The sequence below is a fragment of the Ovis aries genome, chromosome 8 (assembly GCF_016772045.2).
Source record: "Ovis aries strain OAR_USU_Benz2616 breed Rambouillet chromosome 8, ARS-UI_Ramb_v3.0, whole genome shotgun sequence".
NCBI lineage: Eukaryota > Metazoa > Chordata > Mammalia > Artiodactyla > Bovidae > Ovis > Ovis aries.
In genome coordinates, this window is record NC_056061.1 from 89,772,541 (window position 1) to 89,794,631 (window position 22,091).

Below are 22,091 nucleotides of genomic sequence, written 5' to 3' on the forward strand. Positions count from 1 at the left end.
TACGATCACAGGTCACAGGCTGTGCTCACCTGCCTGAGGGAACACTCAGAGGTCCGGCTGGCCCTGACCATCCCTGGAAGTTTGGGTCCATCTGAACAGGGTTACCAGGATGAGCTGTTGGGGGAGAGGGGCAGAGACCACCAGCAGCAGACTCTGAATTGGGATCCAGAGGGTCTAGAAGCCGTGGCTGGGCTGAGAGAGACCACCAGGGCCTGGAGGAGAACCTCAGCCTTGCCTCTGGGTCCCTCCCCAGCTGCCCTCCCCCTTCCCCTACAGGCACCAGCACTTTCCCACGGGTCTCAGGAAACAACCCCAGACTGTCGGAGTGAAGCCAGCTGGGACCTGGAGGTGCAGACCCAGCTCAGATCCCCACGTGACACTTAGCCCCTCTGTGGCCTCAGGCCCAGCCTGCGAACCGCAGGGCTGACATCCCTGAAAAGAGGTAACTTCCACCTTCAGTCACCAGGGGGCAGTGGCGGGGAGCTCACACTACCAGCTCTAAGGCCCCGCCCGCATGGTGACGTCACGAGGTGTGACCGTGTAAGTCGGCTCAGGATGCTGCTGCTGCGTAACAAAATGCTAAGGATGGGAGAGGGCTCAAACACTGAGATGTCTGTTCTCCCAGCCTGGAGGCCTGGAGTCCAAAAGCCCAGGGTCTCCTCAGCGTCCTCCCCCTGCGTCCAGACGTCCGCTTTCGTAGGGGCATCAGCCTTATTGGATCAGGGTGGTGACTTGCCTTGGATGGATGGCAGGCCGGGCTCATACAAAACCCCTTTGCCCCTGCTTCTCCCCAACATCTCCCAGCAGGGTTCTTGGATGCCTCCAACTTGGAGCTGGCTCCCAAGACCCTGCCGAGAGCCCGCAGACCTCTTCACGTGCCGTCAGTTCTGGCATCAACGTGTGTTGCTTTCCCTGGTGTGTTTCTAAGTAGAATTCAAGTTCATAAAGTGGAGCTAACCGTTGCCCCGAGTCAGGACATTTTCCCACCCTCCGTTCAGGCTTGTCTCTCCAGCCTTCTTGTATTTCATTTATTCATTTATTTGGTGTTAGTTGTTTGATTAACAGCCAAGATGTATACAGCTGGAGCAGAGGGCGGCCGCACTGCGGCTCACGTCTGCGTTCCGCCATCCCCACCCCTCTGCCCTCCACCCCCAGCTGCCCAACAACAGGTAACGCTGCCCTGAGTCTTGTCTGTGGTTCTCCCGACATGTTCATCCTACGGCGTTACCAGGATGTGTGTGTGTGTGTCCCTGAGGAGGAATATTTGGTTCCGACGTTGTTGCCTGTGTTCTTGATGTTTCAAGAGCTGTTCTTTAAGTCACTACTTACTAGAGTTTAGTCTAAACCGCAGCAGCTGGGAACCTGGAACTCGTGCAACTCACGAAAATTCTTGAGTGGTCCCTCCTCCGCCCCTCCAGCCACCTATGAATCAGTGTGATGCATGATCACTAATGAGGGCAGCAACCTCTCAGTGTCCTTGCTGAATGTTTTGTGTTTTCTCTGCTCTGAAATGCTTGGCAGAGCTTTGCCACTATTTTTTTTTTCTCCTGGGTTACCATTTTACTACTGATTTTAGTTCTCGGATATGTCCTTGACACTGATTCTCGGTTCAAGTGCACAGAGAATATTTGCTTCCTTTGTGGTCTGTGTGTTCTTTCTTGACGTCGCTTTAAGATGAACAGACCTTCTACTTTTCATATAGTCAAATATATTTTGTTGTTGTTGTTTTTGAGTCTTACATAAGAATTCCTTCCTTGCCCCCAGGATAGGAAGAAAGAAACCACCGGTGTGTTGCACTTAAGCTTTAAAGGATTTGCTCTAGATGTGTCCTAAAGCCACCTGGAGTTGCTTTATAGGCCCTGTAAACTAGGGATCCAAGGGCATTAGTCTTTCCGCATGAATCATCTCTGCTTGGGACTCTCTTCTTTCTCTGAACCACGAGGACCCCAAGCTCCTATAGGTGTGGATTTCCGGTTTCCACACTGTCTTCCCCTCAATGTCGGTCAGCCTCTAAGCCGTGTCCTTTCAACAGCTTCTCAATAAATATTGGCGTCTGGTAGTCGGGGCCCCTCTCCCTGCATGTGTTGACTATTCCTGGACCTTTAATATTTCATAATTCTTTTTTCTTAGAAACAGCTTGTAAAGACCCACAAAATACCCCGGTGGGAGTTTGCTTGGGTTTTCATTAAAATGATAGATGAATTTTAGGAGAACTGCCGTTTCCAGTGCTACACTGCAAACTTCCTCCAGAAACCTGACTTTTCAGGTCAGTGCCCCCCACCCTTGCTCTCAGCCTCTGCCCAGGCTATGTCTCTCCTGTCTCGTATTTCTCAGCCCTCTGCCTTCTTCGTCTCTCCCCTCGCAGCCCAGCTCAGCCTCCCCGAACCTTCTCTCGGGGCTCCGGCGCACGGGGCGTCTCTGTCTACTAAGACGGAGCAGCGCTGGCGGAAGTCTCTTAGGTGTTAGCTGCTTTGGTGGTTTGTAAATTGGTTCCTGATTCACTGTAAGGTTCTTTCTTTACAAGGGCAATTTATTTCCCTTTACCTTAAACATTTCCCCCAAATTACTGTAATTCTCAAAATAGGCTCTTATTTTCTGTAACCATAGCAAAGAGGAGGCTTAGCAGTGACTTCTGAGCTTTCTCAGCGTCCACGCCCCCCAGGGGTCCAGCTGCCTCCTACTGAATCTTTGTCCCAACTCCAGCCTGGGAAATGTGTCCAGATCATCGCTGTCAGAGATTCTGAATCTGAGATGAGGCCCTCGTTCATAAACAGTCTCCTTTCATTCTGTGCTATGCTGCGCTCAGTCACATCAGTCACATCCAGCTCTTTGTGACCCCGCGGACTGCAGCCCACCAGGCTCCTGTGTCCGTGGGATTCTCCAGGCAATAATACTGGAGTGATTTGCCATGCCCTCCTCCAGAGAGTGTTTCCGACCCAGGGATCGAACCCGTGTCTTTTTACGTTTCCTGCATCGGCAGGTGAGTCCTTCACTACGAGCACCACCTGGGAAGCCCCTTCTCCAGTACACATAAAGTAATTCGAACAAAATTTCATGGGTCAGTTTCGCTGCAATAAAAATACCCTAAAGGTGACCCATAATTTTTGTTTCTGTTTGAGACAGTCAAAATTAGTAAATGTTCTATCTGGAGTCACTGATTTTGTTTCCAAAATAAACGCAGCTACTTTCTGGGTATCATTATAACTGATCTACCTAGGATCATCCCAAGTCATAAACGTGAAAGCATGCAGCCACACTTAAGGCATCAGAGGGCTCAGCGGGCGTTGTGTTTTTGAGATGCAGTTAGTGGACCAGGATTGAAGTGTAAAAATGTCACTCAGCTTTCTCCAATTCAGAAATAAATTATTTTCATGGGGGAGAGCTGTGGATTAAAGAAAACTCCTGAGAGTCTTAAGACTTGAATGTTCATGTAATTCCTGCAGTGAAAAAAAAAATCTCATTTGAATCCTTGTTAAATTTTGCATCAACAAGGATGGTGTTGAGAAAACAGTCATCCTAAATGCTGCATGGGTCACTGACTATTAAGCTGTAAAGTGAAAGTGAAAGTGAAGTCGCCCAGTCGTGTCCGACTCTTTGCTTCCCCATGGACTGCAGCCCACCAGGCTCCTCTGTCCATGGGATTTTCCAGGCAATAGTACTGGAGTGGATTGCCCTTTCCTTCTCCAGAGGATCTTCCCGACCCAGGGATCGAACCTGGGTCTCTCGCGTTGTAATTAAGCTGTAAGGATTTGTTAAATACTCTAATAAGACACTAAAAATTGTTCAATCTCGTAGAATTTGATGATTCAGAAACCTCATCACCATCTCAAAAATGTACCTCAGTGTAGTGTATATGCCCGAGGCGTCTGTCCGGCCAGCTCTGTGAAGACCCACACAGGTGGACGCGGCCAAGCCCTCCCTGCCAGCTTCATGGCGAGACGGCTCCGGGGCCTCCTCACGGACACCATCATCTTTGCACTGCGGTTAGCCACGCCCCCTCTCTTTCTGATGGTCTGGATTCTGCATCAACAAGAGTATTGATCAGCAACAAGCCTTGATTTATGGAGCAGGTTGCTTAGCTGTCGTGCCCTGGTTATTTATCTTCGCGAACACAAGGAGGGTCGGTCTGACCTTGGCAGATTGGGTAAGAACACCAGCTGCTTTTCCAACATCTTAAAGCCCATGCGGCCCCCACGCTTGTGTAGGGATGGACTGTCAGTCCTGCAGCTTCCTGGAGCAGTCAGCAAGCACACCCTCGCTTCCCCAGAAACGATGGCTGAAGCAGGACAAGGAACCCAGATGGAAATCGAACAGACTTGGCGGGAAAGTTGCTGTTGGACCAGAGAACAAAAAAGATGGACAGAAATGTCTGTCCCAAAACCACACTCGCCTGCTGTTTGACGATAAGAACCCTCTAGGCTGTTCCAGAAATCACGGAATACGGGCAGAAGTTTGGTGGGACACTCAGGGGACACAGTCTCAAGGGTAAAATTCCCACTGCATTGAAACTGCAACCACTTTACCTTACACTTGATGCTTTACCCCAAGGTAGCAACAACTGTGGCTGTATTTGTGGAGATTCACATCCCGGCTCCTCTGGATTTTAAATATTTGGTTTATTTTCAGACCAATCCTTGAACACAAGTCTGGAGTTTGGGGTTTGGACACTATACTCTTTGAAGAGCATCTGTAAAAGACACAATTGCCTGGTGGAAGCGTTTGATGATGGAAACGGAGGAGGACAAGCCCAGCACGGGTGCCTCCTTTCCCAGAGAGACATCACAGAAGGGCATGCACAGGCGAATGAAGAGGCAGCTTTACTGGGTCACAAAGAAAGCTGAGCAACCGAGAACTGATGCTTCTGAACTGTGGTGCTGGAGAAGACTCTTGAGAGTCCCTTGGACTGCAAGGAGATCCAACCAGTCCATCCTAAAGGAAACCAACCCTGAATATTCATTGGAAGGACTGATGCTGAAACTGAAGCTCCAAAACTTTGGCCACCTGATGAGAAGAATTGACTTGTTGGGAAAGACCCCGATGCTGGGAAAGACTGAGGGCAGGAGGAGAAGAAGGTGACAGAGGATGAGGTGGTTGGATGGCGTCACTGACTCAAAGGACATGAATTTGAGCAAACTCTGGGAGATAGTGAAGGACAGGGGACCTGGCATGCTGCAGACCAAGGGGTCACAAAGAGTTGGACATGACCTAGCAGCTGAACAACAGCAACAACCTCAAATCCACATTTAAAAAAAAAGAGTATTTGCCCTTCCAAAGAATCCTTTATAGGTTTTTACCGCAAGGTACCTCTTTACATGCAAAATGTCATTTGATTTGCAAAGAAAAGACGGAAATTTGGGGGAGCTTATAAGTATAGAACCAGACCCTCCTGCAACAAGGTCGATCTGCGTGCATGGAGGGCTTCTATTCTCTGCCGATTTCCTGGAATTCTGGGTCTGTTTTTCAGAATGGCAAAAACATAGCAACAACTGTTGGAACATGTGAACTAAAGGTCGCTACTAACAGTGGAAATGTTTAAACAAGAAATTTGTTTCTATGAAAGAAGTGAAGAAATACAAGTAAAATAACCAAAGGCTGTGCACTACTAAATAAATTTGGAGGAGGGGCAAGTGAATCTGTTTAAATTCACTTTATAAAAAAGGACAAGTAATTTTAAAAAGTGTTCTAGGAACAATGATTATTACCTTTTAGTTGACTTATTAAATACCAGTCCCAGAGGAAACAGGGATTTAATTATGTAGCCTCTATCAGTGATCATCGCTAAGGTTTTTTACAACTTTGCCACTCACAGTCTACGTGTGATCTGATCTCCTGTGTGAGAAGTTGCATCACCCGTCTCATTATTGTCGTATAAATGTCTTCAGGAAATAGCAGATAGGGGAAATGGTGATGCAACTCCTGTTTTGAATAAAGGGCCATAAAAATTCCAGTTGCTTTTTAAAAAATTGTAACCGCAACTCCTTCTTTAAAAAGTGGGCCGTGTGACCCATATAGCGTATTAGGTTGTTGTTTGTTCAAGATTTCGCTGCTGAGTTTGGCTGGTGATCATGAAGCTACCACTTGTTTTGGTAAGACTGATCTACCTCCAAAGGAAATGAAATACATTTCCTGAGCTTTGAGAACCAGAAACCACTGTTGCTCACCACCTTTGATTAAATTAAGGTGCTGTGAATAGACAGAGCTGAGACGAAAGATGCTAAAACAAGGGACTTCAAACAACCAAACCCCATGGGCCCCTTCCCTCGAGGGAATCAGTCGTAACAAGGAACCTGAACACTTGTCCACCAAACTAGCCGTTTTTATTAAATTCTCTCCGAGTCGAAAAATAAAAGCACGGACGTGTAATAGTTGGTTGGACACAAGGAACTGAGCGTTTCTGAGCGCACGGGGACAAGCAACATCAGAGGGACATTAGATCTTCTGACGTGGCGTCTCTCCCCAGCTTGTTCAAGGATTTCCTTAAATGTATGAAAGTATTAAATACACAGCGGCGCGGAGAAGGAGAAAGCCAGGGGCAGAGGCAGTTCTGGCCCCAAGGGGGAAGTCAGGCAGAAGCAGAGCCTGAGCCCCGGCCCCTGGGGCCGGAGGTTAGGGCATAACCACTCTCCCAGGGCCACGTGGTTGCAGTGCGGCTGAAAATGCCAGCAAACGCTCCAGGGACACGGGCGTCTGCAGGCATTCCTGTGACAAACAGCTTTGATTATAAGATGCAATTTCCCTGAGCGCTCAGAGAATCGCCACCCACCTTGTTTCTATTCATCCTCGTGATGGATTCAGGAGCTTCTTAGAGGCAGGTGTTTTCGTGCCTCCGTTTTCCATTTATTGAAAAATCAAAGCTCACGGAAATTAAATACAGTCCCACACGATACGGTGAATCATCTCCAAGAAAAATCCCCCAGCCCGATTTCTGTCCTTCTGGTGCCTGCATTTCTCACTTGCAGAATAAACGTGAAACCAAGGGCAGGGTTGCCAGATTTAGTAAATGAAGAATACGGGACGCTCAGGTAAATGTGAATTTCAGATAAGCAACAAATACATGTTTGGTATAAACACGTCCTTGGCACTGTTTGGTGCGTATTACATCTTGTCCATCTGAAATCCACACTTGGCTGGTTGTCTTATATTTTCTCTGGAAACGCTGACCGGAGGAAGAATCTCGGAACCTGAGAGAACGCACAGATGTTCTGTGTCCTTGAGGCAAAGAACTGACCCCTCAAGCCCCGTTCCTTCCTCAAACTTCTTCCACCCCAGCCCTGCCTCGGAGCCCCCAGCACGTTCCGGGACCGCGGCTTTTCTCCTCGGATGTCACCTGGGTGGTGGGTGCTGGCTCTCGGCGGCCCCCCGTCTCCTGGGCAGAGATAGACGTCGGCGTGGCGCTGGCAGTGACCCCTCCCTCCCCTCCCCAGGGGACCTGTCCGGCCCTCTGTCCCCCGAGCCACGCACGGGGCGGCCAGTGGTTCCAGAAGGGCTCCGGTCACCTAGGGTTGCTGTAATAAGCCAGCCAACCAGGTACCCCCACCAAACACTGACGAGCTTGGCACACAGAGCCTTTCTCTTCTGCTCAGGAGCTGCTATCAGCTATTTTTAAACCAACATATTTCTATTAGCTTTGGCATTTTAAGCAAATAAAATCCCAGTGCTTTGCACTTAGTAAACGTGTGTGGAATGAATGGATGAAAGAAAAAGTCAAAGTAAGGACGCGCACGGCTCCCACCGGACCCAGAAGCGACCCTTCCGCAGAGGGCCAGGAGCCCTTTCTGCAAACACTGCCCCCCGGGGTTAGACTGCAGCTCCAGCAGAAGAATAAGAAGGGACCCCTTCCGGGGCACCCTCTCCTCCTACCTGGCTCCCAGTGCTCTCCCCGCTGTGATGCTGGGGGCGGCGGGCTGCACCCCGTGTCAGGGTCCATCCGAGTGGAAGTCAGCTCGGCTGAGAGTGACAAAGCCCGAAATGGGCGCCTGCCCGTCCTTCAGTAGGTGCTTGATGTCTGCTGAGTGAGTTAGTGGATGGACGGTGCATGGACGGGTGAATGAATGAATGGGTGGATGGGTGGATGGGTGGACGCCTTAGAAGGGCAGTGACCATCAGTGTCTCCATTGAGTAAACATCTGTTCACACTTCTCAGCTCCACCCCCATCACAAATCCTCCAAGTAGCACGAGAAAAGCATATCACGGTTACTTTATGAAGTGTCTCTCCTTCCTGTCACCCATTTGAGCTCTAAAACGAGGTGTATCCATTTCTCAGGGTCTTTGGACAAAGCACCCCAGCACACTTCTGGGCCTCCCCTTATTGGCACTGAACTCCCCAGTATCTCTCCAGAGAGTAGGAATTATCCCAGGTCTGATAATCTGTTGATAATCTGGTAATAAATTGGTGCGCTTTTATTTTCAAATGTTTAACATTTCATGTAAACATCTTTTGGTGACAAAATCAAATGAATCTTTTCCTTCCCCCTTGGCTCTGATTAATCCTCATTAAAGGAAAACTTCCAAAAGCCCAGGGCGTGGTACCTGCGCTGCCGGGGACCAGGAAGTGAGTGAATTGTGGATTCTCCTCCAGCGTGTTTCTTCCCCACGGACTCGTCTCCACCCCAGTTTCTAATACTTCCCACGTGTGCTCATCCTAGCAGCCAGCCCACGGGCAGCGTGTCCTTGCTTACTGTAGAGGAATTCATTATTCTGTTTCACTCATAAGACCTGTAAGGTTTTAGGCAGCTAATATTTCTTTCTCAATGATATTCAACAATCACAGTCTAAATGTAAGATTCCATTTAGGGAAAATGTCGTATCCATCAGAAATTCAAAATTACTTTGTTTTGCATTTTAACCACCTGGTGTAAAAACAGACATCTAAAGACCACTACCACTAGCTGCGGGGGCTTCGCAGGGGGCGCCAGAGCTAAAGAGCCCGCCTGCCAGCCCAGGAGACAAAGAGACGCGGGTTCGGTCACTGAGTCCGGAAGGTCCCCTGGAGTGGGCATGGCAACCCACTCCAGGATTCTCGCCTGGAGAATCCCTTGGACAGAGGAGCCTGGCGGGCTACAGTCCCTGGGGTCGCAGAGTCGGACACACCATTAGCTGCGATGTGGCGGATGGCCATGAGCCGGAACACGTCCTTCCATCAGGCTGTCAGACCCTGCGTCATGCAGGCTCCCCGGCCTCTCCACCTGGTGTGATGAGTATCGCGTCTTCTCTACGGCAGGTTTGACTCCTCCGGTCTTAGAGGCGGAAGCTACCCTGTCCCTGCCTTGCTAAAGCCACGCCCTCGCGCTCTGGGCCCCGCCCTCTGCTTGCTGACATTTCTGGCCTGGTCCTCTCTGGAGCTGCTCATCCACTCATTCATTCCTGAAGCTATTGAGCTTCAGCTGCTCAGGTACTGGGAGCAGAAAGATGGTGAGCAAGAGGTGACCCCAAGGCAAACCCAGAGGCCTTTCCAATCTACCTTCCCTCTGAATGCCCCCTCCTGGTTGCAAGGGAAAGAAAGCAGATCCCGCCGCTCGAGCCCTTTCCATGCTTCCTTGCGATAATCGCGCAGATTACAAAATTCCCTTTAGTGCTACTTTGGATTTTAAAATAAGGTAAATATTATTATTTAAAAGCGAGGGAGGGTAAAGTAGGAGTTTGGGATTAACAGGTGCTCACTGCTATATATGAAGTGGATAATCAACAGGGACCTACTGTACAGCGCAGGGAACTCCGCTGAATACTCTGTCGTAACCTCCACGGGGAAAGAAGCTGAAGAAGAATGGATATGCGGATGTGTAGCTGAATCACTTTGCTGTGCACCTGAAGTAACACGCGTTGGAAACCAACTGCACTCTGAAATAAAAATTAATGAAAGTGAAGCCATTTCCCACGTGAATTAACGTGAGGACGGATCTCTCTCGCTTGGCAGCGATTTCCCGCCGCTCCACCGAAGAGGAAACGGAGGTGACGAGTAGTCAGAATGCCCGCTGATGATTAATTACTGAGCATGGGAGAAAGGATTTGTCACTCAAAGGAAGAACGTGATCAGCTTGGAAATATTCCATTCATAAATGTCAGTCGACAACTTTACAAAGCTCTGCTGCTGTGATTTTGAAGCTGTCAGTTCTGAAATTGGATGTAAAAGGATCGGACCCTTTAGGAAAGAATTCACTCTTTTAACGGATCAGAACTAGATTTATTTTTAACTTTGGGGAATCTATCTATTACACAAAACAGAGCATCCTGTAGCCAGATTTGAGAGGACCACCGAAAGCAATGCTTTGGGGGGCACAGAAATTGCCTCTGTAAGTTTTAGTACAAAGAGCGTTTCTCTCCTCGGCAGGAAGCTTCGGCTGCTCTGGGCCCCTGATCCTCAGCAGGTGCCTTTGAAGATGCAGCTGTGTTCAAAGGTTCAAAGGTGCTTTAACACATGCCTCTTCCCCTACCTCCCAACCCCAGAAAGCCCTCAGACGTGTCCCCCGGAACCTCCCGCTGTTGGCACAGAAAATAAGGAAGTTGCTTTTCTCCAGGAGATCAGAGCAGAGGTGTGATGGGGAAGTTGCCTGCCCAGGGGAGTGACTAGACGCTTCTCCATTGTTGGCCCCTCCTGGTAGGCGAAGAGCTTCAGTTAACAGCTGAGAGAATAAAAATCACCTTTTCTGGACTCAGAGGCATTCCACAGGGGCTGGTCCCAGCCGACTCACTGGGCTGCAGACACCAACTGTCACCCGATGACCATGCGGGCTGGTGCCCCCCCCGGCGTGATACCCTACACCCTGAGATGCTGAGATTCGGGAAACTGAGGCCAGGACACCAGGTGTGATACCCCATACTCCGAGATGCTGAGATATGGGAAACTGAGGCCAGGACACCAGGTGTGATACCCCACCCTGAGATGCTGAGATATGGGGAACTGAGGCCAGGACACCAGGCGTGATACCCCACACCCTGAGATGCTGAGATATGGGAAACTGAGGCCAGGACACCAGGTGTGATACCCCACACCCTGAGATGCTGAGATTCGGGAAACTGAGGCCAGGACACCAGGCGTGATACCCCACACCCTGAGATGCTGAGATTCAGAAAATTGGGGCCAGGACCTCAGAGTCTTCAGAACAAGCTTCTTCACCCCCGTGCTGTTGAACGCTTTGTGTCGAGAGTTCCGCCGGAGGGGCTCTGTTTAGCAGAACGTCCCGGATGGCCCGGCTCCACAGTCTGCCCCGACACCACTGCCTTCCCACCTGTGCCCTGACGTCCATCACTTCATCCTGCCACAGCATCTGTTACATCCAGCCCCTCCCACCTCCTTTCCTGCTAAGCCGTTATCCCCTTGCAGGCAGAGACAGTGGCAATATTTTCATTGGAATCCAAGGGCCTAGTATAATGCCTGGCACGTTGAAAAATGCTTTGAAAATGTAGATGCTATATTTCAAAAACTTTGAGAAGATTCCAAGAAGACATTTTTCAGAGACTTTAGACAGCCTATTGAATAAAAGGGAAGTAAAAAATAGGATTTCCATTATTTATTAAATTAATGTTTCATTGCTGCTTAAATCACTGTGACTAAGATAAGGTATATATAATCCCTGATATCTTGCTTCCAAAAATAAAACAAAACCGTCTCTCCGGTTCTGGAGGGCAGTTAGTCCTACCATCGATCATTGGCTTAAGGGCACACTAGAAATATTATTTCTGTGGCGGTGGAATTTTCTAGGCTGTCAAACAGTTAAGACTTCCAGAGCTACGATATGAGACATGCTTACTTGTGGGTTTGTGAATTTTTTAACCTCTGACATTTTTACCTTAAGTGGCTGGAACTATGCTTGGCTACAAAATAGCAGGTGTCCCTTAGGCAACGAATGAGACTATCCCACAAAAGTACCGAGGACTGAAGGGCTCAGCAGGTGCCTCTGGGGACGGCGAGCCCTGCTGGTTAGGTGTGGTCTGGCTCCCGTCCCACAGCCCTTCTCTAGAGGCGTGGGCACCTCTGGATTTGACCTCAGAGGCTTGCATCAGAGCAGTGGGGGTCAAGGAGGCTGCCCTCCTCTGCACCCCCCTACTGCTGAAGGACCCCTCAGACAAAGGCAAGGGAGCCCCCCTTCGCTGCTTGAACCAACCAGGACTGCCGGCTGTTGAGAGCCGGCTTAGCTGACGTCAGCAAAGGGAGCGGGAGGCCTCAGCTCCATAGCTGAGAGTCTGGATGTATCTGGGTCCAGGAGCTCAAATGACGTCTTTATGACCCAGTAGTCTGTCCTTCTTGAGTAACTTACCTCCTCAGGATGCCCTCCCGGACTCCAGGCTCCTCCCTCATCTCCGTCCTGGCGGCTTCTGACAAAGGCCTGGGGCGAAAGCGGATTGCACTGCTCAGTCACGTGACCGTTTGCCACCCGAGCATGTGGCTGGGGGTGGAGGGCACACAGAGCAGGCCTGGGCGGTGTGTCCACTCCCAGAGCTGGGGGGACACGGCCCTGCCCTCCCAGATGATGGTTCCCCAGACGCGCTCGGGCGGTTGGAGAGGCTGGGGGTTGCAGCAGAGACTCCACCCACCGCACGAGCTGGGGCCTTGTGAGCACACACACAGAGCGGCTCCCCTCTGCAGGGTTTTACAGGTCCGCATTGGTGCTTGCTCCTTCTCACTCCCCGTGGTCACCTGCTGTGTCATCTCAGGGAAGCTGTAGCTGCAACATTCCCTGCTGACCCAGCGCAGGGAATCCGCCTGCCAGTGCAGGAGACGTGGGTCTCACCCCTGGGTCAGGAAGACCCCCTGGAGAAGGAAATGGCAACCCACTCCAGTATTCCTGCCTGGGAAATCCCACAGACAGAGGAGCCTGGGGTCAGAGTCCGTGGGGTCGCAGTGTCAGACCTGACTTAGCGATTAAACAAGAAACAAAACAAGCTTAGACCTATTTCACAAATAAGAAGAGCTATCTTTTGGACCATCTGATCTTTGCTCATCGATTTTTACTGCTATGCTCTGCACCATAATGAAATTTCTAGTAAAATAACCAGAGCAAATTCACTTATCTTTTCTTTCTTTCTTCTTCCATTCTTCTTTCCCTTCCCTGTTTTGTCGTCTTCTTTCTCTGCCTCCCTGCAAGTTTCTGAACGGTTCTAGCAATACTGGCAGGCTGGCTTGAGTTTTTATTGGAATAATGGAGAGGATGGATGGACAGATGGAGGTATGGACAGACCGAAGGATGGAGGGAGGGGTGATGGAAGAACGGGGCAGGGTGGGGAGGGGGAGAGAGATGGAGAAAGAAGGAGGAAGGGATGGATGGGAAAACGGGCGAAGCGCTGGTTGGATGGACAGAGGGAGGAGGGGGCGGACAGTCAGCCAGCCATGAGGAATGATGCATAGTCTAACGGCTCAGTCAGGGATGCACTGTTCGCTCGGTGAGGGAACAAGCCTAACAAGTCTGAGGGGCTGGGAGGCCCGGCTTGCCTTTGCTGGACGAGAGGGTCACGGCAGAGTCCACTCGCTGTTGGCAATGGGCCTCAGAGATGGAAGGCTCCCCTCTCGGGCCACGGCTGAACTCTTGAAGCCTGTTTTCCAGAACCATCTTGAGTACTCTCTATGGCAAGAGAGAAGGTTTCTTTCAAGAGCAAAAGCCTTAGAAGCACCTGTCTGTCTGTGCCCTTTGTCCCAACGTTGTGTTTGGCAGCTGAGGGCGGCTTTAGGGCAAGCAGTCCCCTGCCCGCTGTGGGTGGGGGCTGAGGCGAGCGGGTTCCAGAGGCCTGCCCCGCTGTGGACCCGGGCTGAGGGTGAGCGGGTTCCAGAGGCCTGCCCCGCTGTGGGTGGGGGCTGAGGGTGAGCGGCTCCAGAGGCCTGCCCCACTATAGACCCAGGCTGAGGGTGAGCGGGTTCCAGAGGCCTGCCCCGCTGTGGGTGGGGGCTGAGGGTGAGCGGCTCCAGGAGGCCTGCCCCGCTCTGGATGGAGGCTAAGGGTGAGGGGGTTCCAGAGGCCTGCCCCGCTGTGGGTGGGGGCTGAGGGTGAGGGGGTTTCAGGAGGCCTGCTCTGCTGTGGGTCTGGGCTGAGGGTGAGTGGCTCCAGGAGGCCTGCCCCCGCTGTGGATCCGAGCTGAGAGTGGGCGGGTTCCGGGAGGAAGGCTCTGGGAGGTGGGGTGTTGTCCGGACAGTCTCATGACTGATTCTTTGCTGCTGCTTTTTGTTAAAAGAATAAAGCCTGTTTTCTGCAGAGCCTCCGTCTCCCCTGGGTGCTGAAGGAGTAGATCTTACCAACTCGCCTGGGGCAGCTGAGTGACCCTACTCAAGCATCTATCTAGGGGCAGACAAGGATGTGTGGGGGAGGCGGGGGTGCGGACTAGGGAAGAGAAAGGGTGTGGTTCTTTCCGCTACAGCCCGCCTGCCAGACAGCAGGAAAACAGTGATTTGGCGGGAGGGGCTCTCTGGCCTGGTTTCCACCAGGCAGGCTTCAGGATTCCCAAACCTGTTAATGAAATCCTCGTTATGAAGCAGAGCACACAGACGAGCATGCTTTCCCACCGGGATCCAATTATAATTGGGGTTGGCTCTGCTCTCTATGCCTCCACTATCAAAACGTGTGACCAGGACGAATAATAGAACAGACAGGCACAGAGGTAAAAGCTGTGAGGTCTTTGCCACCATTTAAAACCCCAGAGCTCTAAGTCCTGTAAAAAGAAAAAGAAAAAAAAAAAGCCATTTATGAACTGTACGCATTCTTTACAAATTGGGCACCAAGATCTGAATCTACCAAACACATATTTAACCTAAACTAATGAGCTGGCAAGAATAAATTTCAACCATGCACTGACTCAACTGCCGGTTTCCATTTTTTGCTAGCCTTTGAGTGGATAACTTTGCTGCAGAACATTAAAGTTAATCTTTTCTCTCAATAATTCTCTTATGGGGCAGATCCACTTGAAATAATTTCTTTGTTTTTGAGTTCCAAGGTAGAATCCTCAAAACCCATCATGGCAGTGCAGAGATATCGAAAACCTTGTATAAGGACCCAGTTCTGGTTTGTCTTTTCTTGATCTCACTACAGGAGCCTCTGAGAGTCACAAGCTCCATATGGAATGAGCTGAGCTTAGCTGCCCTGTAGATTCAGAGAGCCTCAAAGCCTTGAAAGTTAGCCTCAGATCGAGGACTCAGCTTCCTCTAAATTCCGCTGGAGTTTCATCCTCTCAGTAAGCCTGTGCTTGTGCTGAGTCGTTCGGTCAGTCGTGTCGGACTCTTTGTGGCCTCGTGACTGTAGCCCACCAGGCTCCTCCGTCCACGGGGATCTCCAGGCATGAAGACTGCAGTGGGTCCCCATGCCCTTCTCCAGGGGATCTTCCCGACCCAGGGATCAAACTAGGTCTCCTGCATTGCAGGCAGATTCTTTACCAGCTGAGCTACCAGGGAAGCCCCTCAGTAATCCTATGAAGCATGGAATAAAATTAGGTCCGTTTTCCAAACAAGGAGACAGAGGCTCAGAAACGTTCAGCACTTTGCTCGTGGTCACACAGCTCGAAGCCCAGGTGGACGGAATCCAGGACCCCACGTTACTGTGCGGAACAGGGAGGGAGCTGTCCACAGCTGGGCAGGGACTCAGGGAGACGCCGCCCCGTGGCAGCTGTGTGCCCGGCCTGGCCAGAAAGGCCCCGTGGGCTGGGCGGGAGGCAGGAGGATACTCAGGGGGACTGGGGGGGCGAAGATGGCCCCCCATCTCCCCCAGGCCCCTCCTCTGTGTCTCCTCCTCCCTAGCAGGCTTCCAAGCTGGCTGTTGGCTACTTTTGCAAAAGACGAGTTTCCTTCGGAGTTCGCCTCCAGGGCACTCATCTGTAGAGTTCTAGAAGTTTCTTAATTAAAGAAAGGAAATACGTGAATTTCACTGGGCTCTAGGCAAGGAGCCGAGGCTGAAAAGTCCTGATTGCTGCTACGGTGTATTAACTCTGGAAATGACATCTCCCTAGTATTTTCAATTTCTCAGAAGTGGATTCCTAAGAGCAGGGAGGTTTATGCAGAGGTGGGGGAGGGGGTGTGGGGTAGGGCAGGGCTGGGGGCGTAGGATCTCAAGCGATTTGGAGGCTCGGGTGTTGAGCCGAGAAGGGGCCCTGTGTCGCCTTCAGGGGCTTCCACCACCTGGGACTTCCAACCGGAGAGGCCAGAAGTGTGGGTCTCAAGGGATTTCGGGTGGTTCTGGTGGCTTAGCCTCATGGCTGAAGTTTCTCCTGCTTCCGTGTCTTGTCCACACATGGAGCAGGCTGCCGCGATGGGCTGGCTACTCTCTGAGGTCACAGACCAGCCGCCTTGGCCTCGAGATGCTGTTGGAGACAGGATCTCCAGACCAGCGGGATTCTACCTAGATCTCGGGTGATCCATGGGCACGTGAGCCTCTGAAAGACGTGGTCCTAGGCTCCTGGGTGCTCTCAAGTCAGCAGGCACCAGCCTCGATTGTTTATGGAAGCCAGAGGAACAGAGCATCCTTTCCTAGGAGCCCAGGACTGCCCCCGTGGGCTCCCCGAGAGCTGCCCTCCGGCTGGGTCCTCCGGCCCTTCCCACCCAGCGTCACCTCTGCTGCCTCCCTTGCGCCCCAGTCGGGCTCCCTCCATCTGCACGGCTCACACCATCCTCCTCCTCCCGCATCTGCCTCTCCCCCAGCTCTGCACCCCGGGGCCGCTCTCGACGCTTGGCTGAGTCCTTACCCCACCCCGCTCTGCTTCTCAGCTGGCCGATCAGACACCGAGGGCGGGACACGCTTCCTCCTTTTACAGACCTGCATCTCTGTGCAGAGCTGGGCTCACAGGCTGCACTCCATGGAGACAAAGGATGAGATGTCCTTGCAAACCCCGGAGTGAGGGCATCTGGGCCAGAGCTTGTTAAGCGCTGATTCGTGGATGTGATTGGATTATTCACTAGCTTCCTCTGGTTACTGTTTCCAAATGAGAAAGTGAAAGCGTATCTGGGAGACGGCACAGCAGCAGCAACGCCTGGCAGGGTGGGGCGGGGGCTAGGGGTGAGGGTGTCGTTGTGGGAACTGAGATCCTGATGTTTACGGACTCTCCTGCGTTCATCTCCGGGGCAGCGTTTGTGACGCTGACCACCCCTGTCAGGAATGAGCCTCCCGCATGGAGTCGCACTTGTTGTCAGCAGGCCTTGCTTTTCCAGCTTCTGAACGTCACCTGTACTCCTTGGCTCACAGACCCTGATGTCCTTTCGCCTTCTCGTGTCCATCATTACACCTTTTCCTTTCACTCCAGCCCTCCCCACCCCTTATAAGGACCCTTTTGATTGCAATGGGCCCTTCTAGATAATCCAGGACAATGTCTCCACCTTAGGGGCCTTGGCCTAATTATATCTGCAAACCCCACTCTGCCGGGTAAGGTCCCAGAGCCACGGGTTCAGGGTTGGAGTGTTGGTCTCCTCGGGGCCGTCATTCTGCCCACAACTCACGGCCCACACACGTTCCACGGAGCAAACCCTCGGCCGTCCAGGACCCAGCCCTGACTAACGGGCCGGAGGGAACTGTGCTCGGGCACTGCCTCTCTGTGAGGCCACCTTCGCGCAGCGCCCGCTTGGTGCTGCCACAGGTCAGCAGCCCACCATCTGCTTTCTAAATTGAAGTGCAGCTGATCCATAATGCTGTGTTAGTTTCAGCCGTGCAGCAAAATCACTCAGGTATACGTGCATACGTGTATCTGTTTCCAGATTCTTTCCTCTACAGACTATTACACGGTACTGACTATGTTTCCTGTGTTACACAGTAGGTCCTTGTTGATTATTTAATGTCCAGTAGTGTACATGTGCTAACCCCAAGCTTCTAGTTCATCCCTCCCTCCCTTCCCTTCTGCAGTCCTAAGTTTCTTTTCCGCATCTGTGGATCTATTTCTGTTTTGTAGATGAGTTCATCGCGTCGTTATTTAGAGTCCGCATATAAGTGGCCTCGAGCGATAGTTCTCCCCCTCGGTCTGATTTCCTTCGCTTCGTGCGGTGGTCTCGGGGTCTCTGCCCATGTTGCTGCAAACAGCACCGTTTCGTTCCTTCTTACGCCCGGTTCCCTCGTCTTCTCTACAGACTGCTCGTCTCCGCCTCGTCTCTCTGCGCTTCCTCCCGTCCCTCTGAGCACCTGCAGAGCAGGCTCCCCGAGACCATCCACCTTCTCATGGGAAGAGCTTGGTTTTGGGGCCTGCACCACCCGTCACCGTTCCCAACTTGGCTGCAGCCTTGGTGAGCGGAGCCGGTAGAAGTGGCGTCTCCTTGGCTCTTCTAGGACAGCTCACGCCCAGCTGTGTCGCTGCGGCTGTCACCGGTGGCTGTGGCCGAGCTTTCGCGTCCGCACCGTGGCGCTGTCACCAGGCTTCCAGCAGCAGGGGCGGAGAAGGGGAAATCAAACCCCAGGGCCCGTCAGAGAGGATGGTGGCCTTGCCCACTGCGAGAGCTTCCTTGTGCTGAGAAAACAAGAGGATGGTTTCTTTCTTTGGTTTCGTTGTTGCTATTGCGGTTCTGCCTCACTCCTTCTTTCAGTGAAATGCTGGTGTGTTTCATCAGGAGCTCCGTGGGCGTTTGGCAGGCCCACCCCTCCCGCTGCAGCAGGTCCAGGGTCCCCAGGGCTGCCTCACCCCCATTATTGTGAAAACGCCCCCAGATGTCTCCAGATGTCTGAAAACCTGACCATGGGTTCTTTGAGAGTCTGCCTGCTCTGGGCTATCAGTAAAACTTAATATTTTCTAAAACTTTCTTTTCCCTAACAAGGGAGTAGGAGGGAAGATTTTAGTTCAACTGCTGGCTAACCAGCATGAACCGTATCCCTCCTGGAGTGGTGGCCTTTTGCAGAAGGCAGTTCTGGGTGTTTCCTGCACTTTGGGCTGCCTGAGTAAAAGAACCTGCCTGCCAGTGCAGGAGATGGAAGAGGCACAGGTTCAATCCCTGGGTCAGGGCATGCAAACCACTCCAGTATTCTTGCCTGGAGACTCCATGGGCAGAGAAGCCTGGTGAGCTAAAATCCATGGGATTGCAAAGAGTTGGACACTGAGCAACTGAGCCTGCACGCCTGCCCTTTGAGGCCAAGTTCACAGACACTCGGCTCTGAGCTGGAGCCACGTTCAGGAATCAGGGGCCAGAAGTGATCACAGGCTGGTCCAGTGCTTACTTCTGGGGAAAAATATTACTCAATTTACGTGTTCTTAATAAGAAACACACACACACACTTTTAAAAACATACCCAGTTCCTTAGAAGTCCTCTGAAATGGCAACAGGAAGGTTGAGATGAGCCAGGCCGCTTGAATCAGTGCCATCCTGAGCAAAGCTCGACGACGGACAAAGCGCACCACTCACTCCCCAGTCCCCAGGGCGTGTGCTTTGCCAGCTGCTCTGCTTCCAGGCAGGCAGGGGTGTGCAGACACTCTCACACAGACACACACACAGACACACACACACACATACAGACACAGACACACACACACGCAGACACACACACAGAGACACACACACACAGAGACACACACACACACAGTCACACACAGAGACACACACACACACAGACACACACACTTCTTTTCATTTTGGAAAGCAGCCGCAATCCCACATGTGGCCCCTTGAGCCCATTCTCTGCAGTTCAGCTCAGAGGCTCAAGGTCCACACCTGGCCTGCTGCCGCGCCCACTCCCACCCGGCACAGACTCCCAGCCAGGGTGTGTGTCCCTTCTTTGGGCTGATGGGACCAGCACGTCTTTGTTTCTGTAGCGGGGGAGGCATCAGTGGGAAACGCAGGGTGGATGAGTCCCCCTCCTCCCACTTCCAGGCGGGGTGCTCGCTCAGTGCTCTCTGGAGACTTGGGGCAGCTGCAGACCCAGCGGGCACAGAATCTTCCGGAAGGCTGCAGGAGCCTGCTCAGCTCCTCTCGTCACACCTGCCAGCGAGGCCGGACAGCCTGGCTGCTTCCCTCGATGCTCCCTCCCGCCGTGGCTCAGACTCCGGGGAGCCCGTGGAGCGCGCCCCGCGGGCTCAGCTGTGCTGCCTGGCTCTGGGCGTCTGTTTGCAGGAGGCCTTACCTCTTGGGCCTGCATCCGATGGGCTGTTGCCGCAGAGAGAGAGTGCTGCGTCGGGGAGGAGGGGTGTCTGCCGTGCACGCTGAAGTGGGGTGTGCGATCCACACCCTGGCACGTGTCTGAGGTGACCCTGTGATGTCACGCTTAGGAGAGTTCATCGTGCATGACCAGCCTTGAGCCAAAAATAGTTATTTGCACTTAACAGGGTTTGACACATCTTTACACACCAGGGTGATGGGCTCAGCAGACTGGAAGTCAGGCACCCACGTTCTAAGCTGTGCAACTGTATACCCGCCGGGCAGGCGAGGATGGGCCGGGATGGGCTGAGGGAGCGGGAGACAGCTGGCACAGACGGGCCCCCGTGGGAGAGAGAGGTGCCCTGCCCCTGGCACAGCTTGACCCCCACACATACGCCTGCATGGGCACACTGGGGGCGGGGGCGGGGGCGGGGCCCAGGAGCCCCCACTGATACCCGTGTTTACTGGTCTGGGTGGGCGTGGTAACTGTGGGGGGATTTCCCACAAGTCTTTCCCTCTAATCTTTGCGTCCTTCCAGCTCTCTGCACATGTCCCGAAGATAAGGGGTGGGGGGAAGTCCCTGGGTGGAGCTCCCAGGAGCTAGCCCGTCACCCCTGTTCCCCTCCACCCCGGCCCTACCTAGCTCTCATGGGGTTTAGTCCTGCCTGAAATCCCTGAAAATCCACGAGAATGTTCCCGGCAGCCAGTTAAGTGTGTGCAGACACCCTGGGCAAGCCTGGGAGACCCGCCGGGTGTCCAGGCCCTCGTCACTCAGCGCCCTGCGGTCTCCTTGGGGAGCTATTTCTGGAGATTACCAGATCTCTGCGCCATCTGGGAAGCCTCAGAGCTGGTGGATCTGAAAGGTGGATTTACACTTCGAGATGTGCAGGGTGGGACTCAGCCTCCAGCCCTCCCTTGCCGGGATTCAGCCCAGGCTATTAAAGCCGGAGCTTGAAGACCTGGGCTGAGCGATCTCGTCATCTAGGACGCAGGCATTCTGAAACCCACAGAAATGGCACAGGCTAGAGTCAGAAGTGAAGGGTCCGCATCCTAGACACCTGCTCGTTCCATCTGTCTCCTTTCGCACCTAAAAATGCAGGTGGTCTTTCTGGGAAGGCTTGGTGTGTTAGCGCTTCTTGGATTTTTGTCCCGATGCAGCTCTACGAACGAGGACCGTCAACCCAGCCGGGACCTGTTGCATCCATTTAATTAAGCGTCAGCTCAAGCGAGTGGCAGCTTCCACCTGAGCGGCACTTTGCCCGGCTTTGCTCCCTGTCCTTGTTCTGGTGGGGCTTCCCCTTTCTTTTTATAACCCACAGATTTTCCCAAATCGGTTATTTCTGAAGGACAACGTGCTGGTCATTAGATCCGTCACTGAGAAAAGATCACGTTGTTGCTGGAAGCTCTGTCTCCAGGAGTGCTGCCCACATTTGCAAACTGGCCCCTAAGAAGGTTCCGCAGACTCTGGGTTTGGGACTCAGTAAAGGAAAAGGAGAATGTGTCCTACACTTCTCTTTGAGGTCAAGAATTTCAACTTAGGCCAAATGGTTTAGTGGCAAAGTGGGTATAATGCTGGCCAGGGGTCCCTCGGGGGCCCCTGGGGGCTTGGTTTCAAGAAGGGGCTGGGGTCCCCCGGGAAGCCCCAGAGCCCAGGGTTGCCTGCCTGCGAACCTGGGGGCCCTCCCTCCCCCTGTGCAGGCCCTGGATGCTCTTCCTGAGAAAGGCTGCTTCTCGGGTCTGGGCTGCCTGCTACATGCAGGCTGGATCCGGGTGGAGCCGGGTGGATTCAGGTGCGGCTGCCGGGCCCAGGACAGCTGATGGGGTGGGGAGAGCCGGGTGAGCGCAGCGTGGCCGTCAGGGGCCCAGAGCCCAGAAGGTGCTTCAGAAGCTCGGGTCAGGCAGGTGCAGCTGCCGGAGCCAGGCCTGGGAGGACATGAACTGTGGGCTCTGGTGCCGAAGGGTCAGACGGGCCTCCAGGGCAGGCGGGGCGCTGAAGGCAGGAGGCCACCTCCCTGGAATGGCCAGGCGGGCAGGCGGCCGGCCTGCGGTTCCTCACGACAGTGGGCTCTCCTGGTTTAG

At 52.8% G+C, this 22,091-nt stretch overlaps 3 long non-coding RNA genes across 13 annotated transcripts in view; 1 reads left to right on the forward strand and 2 right to left on the reverse strand.

Annotated features, from left to right (window-relative positions):
• The window catches only part of LOC121820222 (uncharacterized), a 710-nt gene extending 432 nt beyond the window's left edge, over positions 1 to 278 (reverse strand). Inside the window, exon 1 of the long non-coding RNA XR_006060705.1 lies at positions 30 to 278. This is a non-coding gene — a long non-coding RNA (uncharacterized LOC121820222). The remainder of the gene's footprint in view (positions 1 to 29) is intronic.
• The window catches only part of LOC121820220 (uncharacterized), a 19,395-nt gene extending 7,769 nt beyond the window's left edge, over positions 1 to 11,626 (forward strand). For 5 of the 8 annotated variants that reach the window (XR_006060694.2, XR_009601564.1, XR_009601567.1 and 2 more), the window contains one exon: positions 277 to 7,673. This is a non-coding gene — a long non-coding RNA (uncharacterized LOC121820220). Of the gene's footprint in view, positions 1 to 276; positions 9,393 to 9,704 lie in introns of those variants that run through there. The other 3 variants (XR_009601566.1, XR_006060695.2, XR_009601563.1) reach the window with 3 other exon arrangements.
• LOC114116172 (uncharacterized) lies at positions 10,160 to 16,815 on the reverse strand. Of its 4 annotated transcripts, none has more exons than XR_009601569.1 (3): positions 16,726 to 16,815; positions 12,256 to 14,635; positions 10,160 to 11,467 (listed from the first exon to the last, which is right to left on the reverse strand). It is a non-coding gene; the product is annotated as an uncharacterized LOC114116172 (long non-coding RNA). The 4 variants fall into 4 exon arrangements; XR_006060699.2 differs by having other exon boundaries at positions 16,655 to 16,815; XR_006060698.2 differs by having other exon boundaries at positions 12,256 to 13,557; positions 14,434 to 16,815.
• Positions 16,816 to 22,091: the final 5,276 nt, after the last annotated feature.